Source organism: Equus quagga, chromosome 10 (assembly GCF_021613505.1).
Source record: "Equus quagga isolate Etosha38 chromosome 10, UCLA_HA_Equagga_1.0, whole genome shotgun sequence".
NCBI lineage: Eukaryota > Metazoa > Chordata > Mammalia > Perissodactyla > Equidae > Equus > Equus quagga.
This window is the reverse complement of record NC_060276.1, coordinates 58,115,268-58,127,920: the sequence shown is the minus strand read 5'-3', so window position 1 is coordinate 58,127,920 and position 12,653 is coordinate 58,115,268.

The window sequence follows — 12,653 nt, the reverse complement described above, 5'->3', positions numbered from 1 at the left end:
ATAATGAACCTTGAAACATCCATCATTTAGGTTCAATAATTATGTTATGATTAAAATTGTTTCACCAGTACTTCTATTCATTTCTTCCCTATCTCCAGCATTCTTTTGAAGCAAATTCCAGTTGTCACATCATTTCATGTGTAAATATTTCAGTATGTATTTCTAAAAGACAGTAACTAAAAAATAACTACAATACCGTTCCATCTAAAATTATCAGTCATTCCTTAATATTTTAAGTTATCCACTCGCTATTCACATTTTACCAATTGTCTTACAATTTTTCTCAGGTTGTTTGTTTAAATAGAAATCCAAATAAGGTTTTTAGGTTGCCATTGACTGACATGTGTCTTTTAATCTATGCTGCCTCTCCAGTTCTTTCTTTTTTTTTCATTGTAATTTGTTGTCGTTAAGAAACTGATTTGCATCCTTACAGAATCTTTTAGCAAATTCATTTATTCCCTATGTTTTCTGTAAGCTAGTTTTTATATGTAGAGGTTATAGCACAAATGTATTATTTTAAATAGCCCTATTTTTTTGTTCCTTATCTAAGATCCAAAGAGAGAAATATGTCCCAAACATCAATTTGTCACTTTTATAATTCTTGGAATGAAGAGCTTTAGTAAAAGAGTTGTAAATACACTAACTATTGCATTAGACAGATTAAAGGGAAGTGACAGGGATCACTTTAGTTTTCAGTTGTTTGTTTTTCTTGCCATGCTAACTGATTTAAATGTTATTTAAAGTATTTGAGGTAATTTGACCTAGTAAAAAGGGCTTCTAATCATGTCACCTAGGAATTGTGTCATCTTGGACTAGTCATTTATCCTCCTGAGTATCAATTTCACCACCTATAAAATCGGGGTAATACTAATCTCATAGAGTTTTGTGGAGATTAGATGAAACAATGCTTGTACAACACTGCATCTGTGTCTATATCTAAATCTGTTCCCGCACAAAGATAGGGTTCTCTTGCCTAATGCACATGAAAAGCCAATTATTGTGGCATCAGCATTTGAGAAACGAAAGAAGCTTAATTGTGAGATTGATCTGCAAGGGGACAGAAAGCAAAGCTCTCAAATATCTCCTTGATCGAAGGTATGGGGCAAAATTTATGGGATAAAAGGGCAGGGTGGTCTGAAGTGTGGAGACAGATGATTGGAGGTAAGAAGTGAGGTAATTGATCTGTGCAGGTGTAGTCGACATTCAAGGCTCTTGATAGGATGCATATTCACAAAATGGTGGTGTTAGCATGATCTGAGGGTGGAGTTTTTGACTCCTTGATGTCAAAAAGGTCATCTATCAGGCACTTGCTCAGACCCAGTTGATGGGTTGGTGGTCTCAACTGGTCTAAGTTTGACAAGGGGTCAACTCTCAGTTCCTGAAAACCAACTCTTAATTACTTTGCTGATAAGATGAGGCCAGTTGAACTGGTCCTAGTGGGCCTGTGGTTACAAATCTGTATATCCCTATCAGCTATCTATATCTATCTGTCTATCTGTCATCTATCACCTATCTATCTGCCAAAGAAGGTTTAATTAAGAAAAGAGAGAAATATGCAGTCATGCACACTCATGAACTCTGCTTCTAATTTTCTTTCTTGACTAAGTAATTATAATAGCTAGACATTATATATACTATATATACCTTATGTACCACAAGTCAGTATAAATCCTAAAGATTTTGAACTAACTTGTTTTTAGTGCACCTGTAGTAGTTTGAGTTTCTCTTGCCAAGCCTTTTTATTTGTTTACCCTAGTGATCAGCCTTTATTAGTAGAGATGAAACTGGCTCAGAGTATTAACTGAGTTGTCATGCGAATCCTACAGAGCTAGAGATCTGAACCCAGGTCTTCTGATTCCAAGTTTACTATTATTTCCATTTCACTATCTAAATGAGACTCTATAGGCAAAATCAAAATACTTTACTTTCTCAAACAAAATCTTATTTGTATGCTAGTATAATACATATTGGATGTGAGTGGAGATAAACAGGGTATCTTGGTGATTTTATGCAAATATGATAAAGCAAGAGAAAAAAGGAAATATGTGCCAGTTGTGTTAAAATGACAGCATGCAGCATTATTCCCTTTCTATTACTAAGAAATCAAAATACTGTAACACAGTCATTAAACAAACTTGTCAACAAGTGTTTTGCTTGAAAACTGTAAAAAATATTACACACAGGAGTTGCCAAGTGCTAACTTGTATGTCAGCATTTCTTAGTTGTTACAGATCCTGAAAAACTTAAAAGTGGAAAAAAATGGCAAATCATGTCAATATGAGATAGGGAGAAGAGAAGTCTTATTTGGAAACCATAGATATAAAGTCAATTCTGGGAACAAATGAGAGAACTATTAATTTGAAACTTCAAGTTTTATTTGTTTTTATAGTGATGTAATCTTAGTGCATAATTGTTCATCATGTTGACAGATAAACGTTGTTCATTCATTAATAATCTGAAATTGACAACCAAGAGGGCGTGGTACACAACAATGATATTGGAACAGAAGTCACATTCATTAGTCTGCAACAGTTCTATGCATTGGGGCTGAGGCAGTAAGGGAATGAAAAAACTTTCCTATATTTACAAATGATGGACATCTCTGCTTTCTTTAATTAACCTAGAATAACTACTTTATGTAGTAAAGTGTCATTTTGCTTTTATATCATACCATACTGAGATACCAATCTACTAGGCTTTGAAGATACAGATGAAATAATTATTAGCTTTTGAAACAAGAGTACTTTATTTTTGTTTAACAGCCTTGTGAGTGCCTATAATAAATATGTATAGCAATTATTTGATTTTCAATGAGTGTTTGTAGTTTCCTGTTCCAGACGAGCAAACTCTTTACTCCTAATCGGTTGCATCTGGAGTAGGAGGGTCATTTTTATTTTTAAGAATTCTACCACATAGATGTATGGATCACAAAGATTTTTATCTCTGAGAAGCTGTAGTGTTCTTTTCTCCTTTAATGAAAAGGATGTAAATGATAGAACTGTGAGAACAGTAGATCCTATTTAGAGATCATATATCTTAGTGAGTTTCATCATGGACTCCATTTAATTGAAGTAGATTAAAATTATAAAAATGAGAATTGGAAAACTTTTATCAGCCTCCATTTTTTATTGTCTCAAGATGGAGGAATAGCGAGTCAGATACATGAAATGTCAGAGATAGGTGAAATCTTAGAGATATTTTAGTTCAACTTATTTTTATGTATACAAAAACTGAGGCTCAGAATGTTCGCACATCTTGTGAGTTGGTTAGTGGCAGAGCTGTGCTTACTGAATTTGGGTATTTTTTAAACCACATGCATTGCTCTTTTTTGATACCTTTTGGCTACTGGTGTATGAAACTTAAATAACAGCCAATTCTTTTAAAATATTATCCTGAGATAAAACATAATTCCACACAATTTAAAGTTTAGTTAGTTTAAAATTTAGTTTTCCATGTTGGAGAGAGAGGTATCTATTAGAGATATGCAAACCATATTTGAAAAATTTGGATAATTTTAAATGCCAGTCCTAAGGTGCTATTTGAATATTAAGTGACCATGTCAGAATGGATTCCATTACTTATTTTCTTCTCAGAGTCATGAAATGCTTGTGAAGTCTGTGCTTTGAATCTTTTTAATCCCTTCACATGAACTGTCCTCCCTTCATTTAATATGACTCATTAATCAAGCTTAAAACCTATGTCTTCCGTGAAACCTTTTTTTCTGTTATAACATTCAGTGAATGTCTAATTTACTGTCCTTACCATATGGTGACTCATAAAAATACCTATTTGATCTCCCTTCTGCACTGATTTCAAATAGTACTTATAGTTTACTTAAGACATCACTATTTAGCATTCAAATGTCAGAGTTCTCAAGATTTCCTTAAAAGACATTGGGATTAAGTTGCCTTTTGAACAATTAAGTAAAATTGACCCAGCAGAGCTTATCAAGCAAGAACTAGGGTGGAAAGATGAGATTGTTCCCCCAGGGCAACAAATTTGGAGAACATAAAAAATGTAAAGTAATAGTAATGCAATTTTTAAAGCCAACTCTGGCTTTGGAATTAATAGATGTTGGCAGTAACATTAGTAATTTTTAAGGCGGGTAAAGCAATAGGAGGGTATAAAATGAGATGTCTTGATTATTCAGTTTAAGATTAATTCCTTCCTCCTTGTTCCAACCTGTTGTAACTGTCTTGACTACCCCACTCTCTCTGATCTCGATCCTATTACTAATCATTTTTTAGTATCAATGACTTCAGCATTTCTCATACAAGCATATTTACTGTTTTAGAATCACTTGCTCATCATTAATATCACCATGCATTAGAGAATTATCTAGTATTCTTTCCTTTGGCACACTTTTGACAGTAACATGCAGCAAGAATATTACAGGAGTGGTAGCGCAAACTTCCTGCTTAGAAATCTTGTGCTTTTTTGTGAAAGTGAGAAGGGAATCACAGGAAAAAATAGACAATCAATTTTCGTTTCTATACAGGCCCTTGGTTGTACAGGAATACTTTTTTGTGTGTGCTTTGCTTTATTGCGCTTCACAGATAGTGTGTTTTTTAAAAATTGAAGGTTTGTGGCAATCCTTTGTCTAGCAAGTCTATCGGCACCATTTTTCCAACAGCTTTTGTTCACTTCATATCTCTTTCACATTTTGGTAATTCTCACAATATTTCTAACTTTTTTGTTATTATTATATTTGTTATGGTGATCTGTGATTAGTGATCTTTGATGTTACTATTATAATTGTTTTCGGGTGCCACGAACCGTGCCCATATAACGCGGTGAACTTAATTGATAAATGTTGTGTGTATCTTCTGACTGCTCCACTGGCAGGCCATTCCCCATCTTTCTCTCTCTCCTTGGGCCTCTCAATTCCCTGAGTCTCAGCAATATTTAAATTAGGCCAATTAATAACTCTACAATGCCCTCTATGTGTTCAAGTGAAAGGAAGATTTGCATGTCTCTCATTTTAAATCAAAAGCCAGAAATGATTAAACTGAGGAAAGCATGTCAAAAGCTGAAATAGGCCAAAAACTAGACCTCTTGCACCAAACAGTTAGCCAAGTAGTGAATGCAAAGGAAAAGTTATTGAAAGAAATTAAAAGTGCTACTCCAGGAAACACAGGAATGATAAGAACATGAAACAGCCTTACTGCTGAAATGGAGAAGGTTTTGTGGTGTAGATAGAAGATCAGACCACCCACAACATTCTCTTAAGCCAAAGCCTAGTCCAGAGCAAGGCCCTAACTCTCTTCAATTCTCTGAAGGCTGAGAAAGGTGAGGAAGCTGCAGAAGAAAAATTTTAAGCTAGCAGAGATTGGTTCATGAGGTTTCAGGAAAGAAGCCATCTCTATAGCATAAAGTGCAAGGCGAAGTAGCAAGTACTGATGTAGAAGCTGTAGCAAGGTATCCAGAAGGTCTTGCTAAGATAATTAGTGAAGGTGGCTACACTAAGAAACAGATTTTCAATGTCGACAAAACAGCCATATATTGAAAAAAGATGCCACCTAGGACTTTTATAGCTAGAGAAGAGAAGTCGATGTCTGGCTTCAAAGCTTCAAAGGATGGGCTGACTCTTTTGTTAGGGGCTAATGCAGCTGGTGACTTTAAGTTGAAGCCAGTGCTCATTTACCATTCCAAAAATCCTAGGGCCCTTAGAATTATGCTAAATCTACTCTGCCCGTGTTCTATAAATGGAACAACAAAGCCTGAATGATAATGTGTCTGTTTACAACATGGTTTACTGAATATTTTAAGTCCACTGTTGAGACTTCTTGCTCAGAAAAAAAGATTTCTTCCAAAATATTACTGCTCGTTGACAATGCACCTGGCCACTCAAGAGCTTTAATGGAGATGTACAATGAAATTTATGTTTTCATGCCCACAAACACAACATCCATCCTGCAACCCATGGATCAAGGAGTAATTTCAACTTTCAAGTCTCATTATTTAAGAAATAAATTTTGTAATAATTGTAATAATTTTGTAATAATTGTAATAAGTTTTAAAGTAGTTTCAACCTAACTTTTCCATTTTAGGGTTTCATTTTAGCCAGGGCAAACGATTTAGAGTAAAGAAGGTGTAGAATTTTATCGGATCCAGTATACCACTAAAATTAGCATTTCTAAGATAAATAGGTATAAATCAGGTTTAATTCTGATTAAGTGCCTTCTTAGATCTTTAATGCTATCAACAGAAGACCCTTGAAAATTTTGAGATTTCTTCTAAACAGTAAGCAAGCTAGCTGTTTGATTTCATGGACTCATCTTTATCAAGCATTCCTTTACCCTAATCCTTTACCTCATCTCTGCATTTAATTGGCTTCAACATTTTCCAGTATTTTCAAGGATTTATAGCATTGTCAATTACTTTAAATAGTAAATGAGAATTTATGGACCTAGGACGAGAAACCCATTGAAACATGAATACAATGAAGGTGTATTAGATGGTGGAATAATAGGAATCATTTACAGGGCCAACTCCTGGTTATATAGTGATGTTTTCCTTTGGTAGTATGTCCCTTTTGACCACTGAGATGCCCTGAACTCTCGTGCTCTTCCCTAGCTGTTCAGGATCCACACTGTGGTTTATTTGGAACTCAGGATTCAAATCTCCCTACTTAGATCATGTCACCATAGCAGTATTTTGTTTTGCAATTTGGGGTTCAGACAGTTCTCAAAAACCCTCTTTTGACCTGGCATTTCTCAAGACTTTTTAAAAAAGTTTTAGAGATAAAAAGAACATATTTCTACAAGCTTCTCATCAGATTCAAGTGAGAGACTTTGAAAATGGTAGAAGGGGTAGCTCTAGCTTGTTTGGAAGGAAGAAACCACCACATTTCGGTCTCTAGCACTGCTTTTCACTGAACCTGAGCACACTGTAACTATCTCACTTGCTAGAACAGCTTTTTCTTTTTCTTAAGTGAAGAAACAAAAGATTGTGTGTTACTCACTTCTAGAAAAAATGATGTGCCAAACTGAGGAAACAATAAGAGAAATTTGAGATTTCTTTAGTTACAGCAGCAGAAATCTGCAGGAGCCATTATCAGGTGACCTGACTAAGAATCAGGGATATTTATTTCAAGATGTGAAGGGCTTTATACTTGTATTAATAAGTGCTAAATAGACATTTACCAGGTTATAGCCTGCAATCAGTAACTAAAAATATATTGAACAGATGCGTTAAGCCTCTATAGGCTTAATCCTGGGGAGCAAACATATACTACGCATTTAGGTGAGCTAAAGGCTTAGCATTCAAGTAACACAAACAGCTGCGTTTTAAAGTGACTATTGTGTTATACTCTGAGAGCTTTCAAAAGAAAATAGTAGCCAAAACTCCCATAGACCTCTAAAGAAGAAAATCATTGTTCTAATTGAAGATAAATTATGAGTGGTTATTTTTTGTGAATCACTATAGTTCAAACAAGTGATGCAGATATTCTTAAGAGATTACACTTTATATAACTCAAAAACTGGATATTTTCCATGGTCACCCAATTTATAGAAGACTACGCCTGATATATGATCTGTTTATTTAATTCTGGGCATTTTTAATTATCTCCAGTTTTACTAATTTGTAATTGATTCTTATATTTTCAGCAAGGTTTTTTTGTCATTATATAATTTTCCTGCCTTTTCTTCATCACTCTTTATCACTTTCCATTATAAAGCACTATTACATCATATATTTCCCCTCTTTAAGTTAAGCCAGAATAAGGAGAAAAAGGTTCAGTGTGATGCATTGTAGTAGCTGCATATCAGTTGGCTGTTCTTTACGATGGGGGGAACTTTAAATGGCGAATTCTGTGAGTATTTACCAGGCTATAGAGGAGAGGTTTCCCAAAACTTGTCAATCAAATATGTATTTACGGACCACTGACTTTATGTGTACAATATTTAATAGTGCCATAGAGAACACAAGAAATGTAAGTCATGGTCTTTCTTCTCAGAGAGCACACAATGCAGTTGTAGAGAGAAATATAACAGACCTCATTCAATTGGAAAGCACTATATCCAGAATTAGGAATAAAGATGATTTTTGCTATTTGTTTAATTTAGCTCTGAGTTGAGTAGTTGAACCAGATGAATATTTTTTCAATATATAGCTTGTCATGAAGCATTTAGCAGAATTAAGTCATCACTCTCAGGGAACTAGACTGATCTAAACCTGCTACCTAGGATTTTTTTCTATGTTGTTAGGCTTTGAGCTCAATTTTGCTCTACATTGTCCAAAACACTTTGAGTTCATAGATAAGAGAGATTATAAGGCCAAAATTGTTATAAAACCTACATACAATATTTCCCCTCTAGTTAGCCTGACAATGACTATATAATAGTGGTTTAGAAGAAAGAGTAGTAACATATTAGTTGATAGCATGAGCATTGTTTTCTTCTGATAATTAGTTAGAAATTATATAATTTACAAGGAGTTTTCACACATAGTATCTCATTTAATCCTTATAACACCTAATTAAGGTTGTTTATATAGCCCCATTTAATAGATTTAATTGGTAGTTTAGAAAGGTTGTGATTCACTCTTGATTACACCACTGTCAACTTCCAGAACAGATACCTGACCTTAGGTCTTACAAATCTGATCCCCAGCATTGTTCCAAATACACCAACATTATCACTTCTAAAATGTAGATACTACAGTAAATGCCCGTACAGCATAGATAGTTTAGGTTTCCAAGTGAGAGTCACTTAAGCTCAAATAATAAAGAAGGGCTCAAGAGCCAGCCTTGATGGCCTAGTGGTTAAAGTTTGGCGCTCACTGCTTCAACAACCTGGGTTTGCTTCCTGGTTGCAGAACAACACCACCCGTGTGTCAGTTGCCATGCTGTGGCAGTGGCTCACATAGAAGAACTAAAATGACTTACAACTAAGATATACGACCATGTACTGGGTCTTTGGGGAGAAAAAAAAAGAGGAAGATTGGCAGCAGATATTAGTTCATGGAAATTTTTTGTCATACCATGTAGAAGAAATGAGAGAAAAGTCGTATTTAATTTTTGTTTTATATTTTAGAAAATAAAACTGCACAACAAAGAATTTCACCTTTTACAAAGGCTTTTTATTTAAGTATAATACCCATACAGGAAAGAGGTCAACTCATAAGTGTATAGCTGGTGAATTTTCATGAAGAATATACACCTGTGCAATCAGAACCCAGATCCTGAAACAGAACAATACCCCCAACCCAGAAACACCCCAGCACCATCTTCCTGTCACTACCCTCCCTCAAAGAGTAACCATTACCCTGATTTCTAATGCTTAAAGTGTTTCTGCCTGTTTGTTTTTTTTTTTTTTTTGAGGAAGATTAGCCCTGAGCTAACTACTGCCAAACCTCCTCTTTTGGCTGAGGAAGACTGGCCCTGAGCTAACATCCATGCCCATCTTCCTCTACTTTATACTTGGGACGCCTACCACAGCATGGCTTTTGCCAAGCAGTGCCATGTCCGCACCCGGGATCCGAACTGGCAAACCCTGGGCCGATGAGAAGCAGAACGTGCAAACTTAACTGCTGCACCACCGGACCAGCCCCTGGTTCTACCTGTTTTTAAACTTCATATAAATGGAATCATACAGCAAGGAATAAATTAGAGTTCTCAAATTAGAAAATATTGTAGGGTTTTATTCTTAAAATTGTGATCCTAATTATTGTTTGGTATTATAAACAGTGAAATTTGTAGGGTGAAACAACAAAATTAAAAAAAGTTATCTAATCTGTTATTAGTTTGCATCCATTCTCTGATATAGTCCTCAAGAATACACTAGTTTTAGCCATAAATAACCATTGATTCAAAAATAATTTTGAATTTTGGTCATTAACTGAAGGCCACTGGTCAGTAAGGTCATTCTTCTCCCCACTTTTTTCCCTGCTCTACTCCCAAATACTCATCAAAGCAAAAAGTAGCTCCAATTTTGGAGCTTCTATTTAGCCTGGACTTCAAGACTCTCAGAGGCCAATCGTCTTACATGGCAAAGAACATTTTAGGCCATTTTCCTCTTAAAAAGTTGGTTAAGTATTCATTCAGTAATTATTTGAGTGCCTCCCATGGTAACAGGCAAAGTCTTGGGTTTGATGAATAATGTGGTGCATAAAACTATCATAGTTCTTGCCTTCATGGAGATTACAGCCTAGTGGGGGGAGATAATTACACATAAAAGTATGAAACTATTAAGTATGAAATTATTAACTTTATATGTATATTTATTATGTATAGCATATTAAATATGTTACAAACTATAAAACATAAAAAGTACAGGATGCTATGAAACAGTATAATGTGGGACAGAATTTAGATTGGGATTGGATTACCCAAAGAAAATGACATTTATACAAGGACCTGAAAGTTGAATAGGAGTTAGCAAGGTGAAAGAGGTGAGAGAGTTAGAGTATTCCAGGAAGAGAAATACATATGTAAAGGCTTCTGAGAAGGAGATAGTCTCCTGATCAGCAGTGAAGGTCAACAGTAACAAATGGTGGTGTGTTTGGCATCTCTCCGCATTTGTGGTGCTTTTTGTTGAAATTGTAGTACTTCAGTGCTGAGAGATTCTAAAGCTTGAGTGTTCTTCAGTTAAGTGTTTCTAAAAGCAAAGTGAGGTGGAAGGATTTAAGCTTTCTTTCATGCTTGATTCACTGTGTTATGGTACATGGTAGGCTATAATTCTTTAATGCATGTTTGGTAATTTTGATGTTTGACACTGTTTTCAGCTAAGTGCTAGAATAATTTGGGTATCACATAGTTATTTGACAGATAGGAAAGTACGTGTTCATGGGGTTTAGGGCCTGATGAAGCTGGGTTCAGTTTGCTTAGAACCCTGGTTCTCAAAGTTTTAGTCTCAGAATATCTCTTGACTCTTAAAAATTGTCAAGGACCCGATAGAACTATTTCATGTGGATTATATCTACACATAATTAATTTTAAAAATGTAAATGATAGTTTAAAACATAATTTAAAAATAGACATTTTTTTTTCATTTGAAGTGATCATAATACACTTGTTAATGTGAATCCCTATGGAAAATAACTTTTCCAAAGTGAAAAATGAGAAGAATAGAATTGTTTTACATCTTTGCAATTCTCTTTAATGTCTGGCTTAAACATAGCTGGATTCTCATATTTGCATTCAGTCTGTTCCAAAATCTTGTTTTGATTTAAGGATATGAAGACATCTGCCCATACAGATATGTAGCTGGAAAACGGAGGCCCTCACAGAGGTCTTGAAAGGGTCTCAAGGGGCCCCCCTGGGCTTCTTGGACTATGTTTTGAGAACTCTTGACTTTCTGCTTTTTGATGTTTACTGCATTGTAATTTATACTAACAAAGAAAATAAGAACCACTGAAATATTCAGCAATAGTGTTGGTTCTCAACCTTGGGAACTTCCTAGGTGAAATCTGAATTGGCCCTGTACAGGAGGGCAGGGAAGGACTGAAGAAAGGCAGACCACTCCAGATTGGTAGGTGGCTTGTTCAATAAGCAAGGGAACCTACATACAAAACTTGTCTTGGGAGGCTGCAAGATGAGTAGATCTCTGCGTCTGCTTAGCAGAATCTCAAAGTTTATATAGAGGCCTTAACTGAGTTCAGTCATGTATTCAGTCCAAATGGTCTCAACAACAACTTACTGTCTCAAGGCTATGTCCTTGGCACAGCTACCACTGTGGGAATGGTGGGCAGAGTATACATTCCAATGACAAGGGAGGGGCTGAGGAGCCTCCGATGCCCAGATACTGCTTGCAGGTCAACTGGCAGTCTTATCCTCTCAATTACCTCCTTTAACAAATAGGTAATGATTAAATAAATTATATTATAACCTTAAGATAGAATATTGTGCAGCCAATAAAAAACATGCTTTTGAAGAACAAATACTTAATGACATGAGTAAACTCTTATGATAATATGTTTGGTAAAAGATTATGTATGTAATTTGTTTAAATGTTGTTGAGTATATGCATTTAAATGCATACTGGAATTAAGTAACCCAAAATGTCACTAGTTGTTACTTCTGATAATGAATTATAGGTAATTTTATTTTTTTCTATTTTTTTGTACTTTCAAATGTTTGCAATGAACAGGTATTAAGTTTCTTATCAGAAAAAGATTTATAAAAATGCCCATGTAATATTTGTTAGAGCATTAAACATGGAATGCTAATGCTAACACCTATGCCTTAATCCGCCTATGTTGATTATAACTCAGTAGCATGTTCAAGGTAATTTAGAGGCAGAACTAGCCAGGGCAGTAGTTAGAGTAGTGCTTCTCAAACTTTGTTGTTCTTTTTGAATTACCTGAGTTTCTCGTTAAGATGTAAATTCTGAATGAGTTAGTCTGGGATAGGGCCAGAGATGCTGCAATTCTAATAAGCTCTCAGGTAATACTGATGCTAGTACACAAATCTTTGAGTGGCAAAGTATTTCTATGTATAAAAGCTAGTTGTTTCTCTCTCTCTCTTTCCTACTTGAATGTAAGTACTTTAAGAGCAGGGAGTAATGGGGTCATTCATCTTTACAATCCCATAAGACCTAGTATAATTCTATGTGTACTGTAGATATTTACTATGAATTTCTGGAATTGAATTTAATCAAATATGAAGTTAAAATCTCATGAAGGAATTTATAAATCCTCAAAGAGGTAAT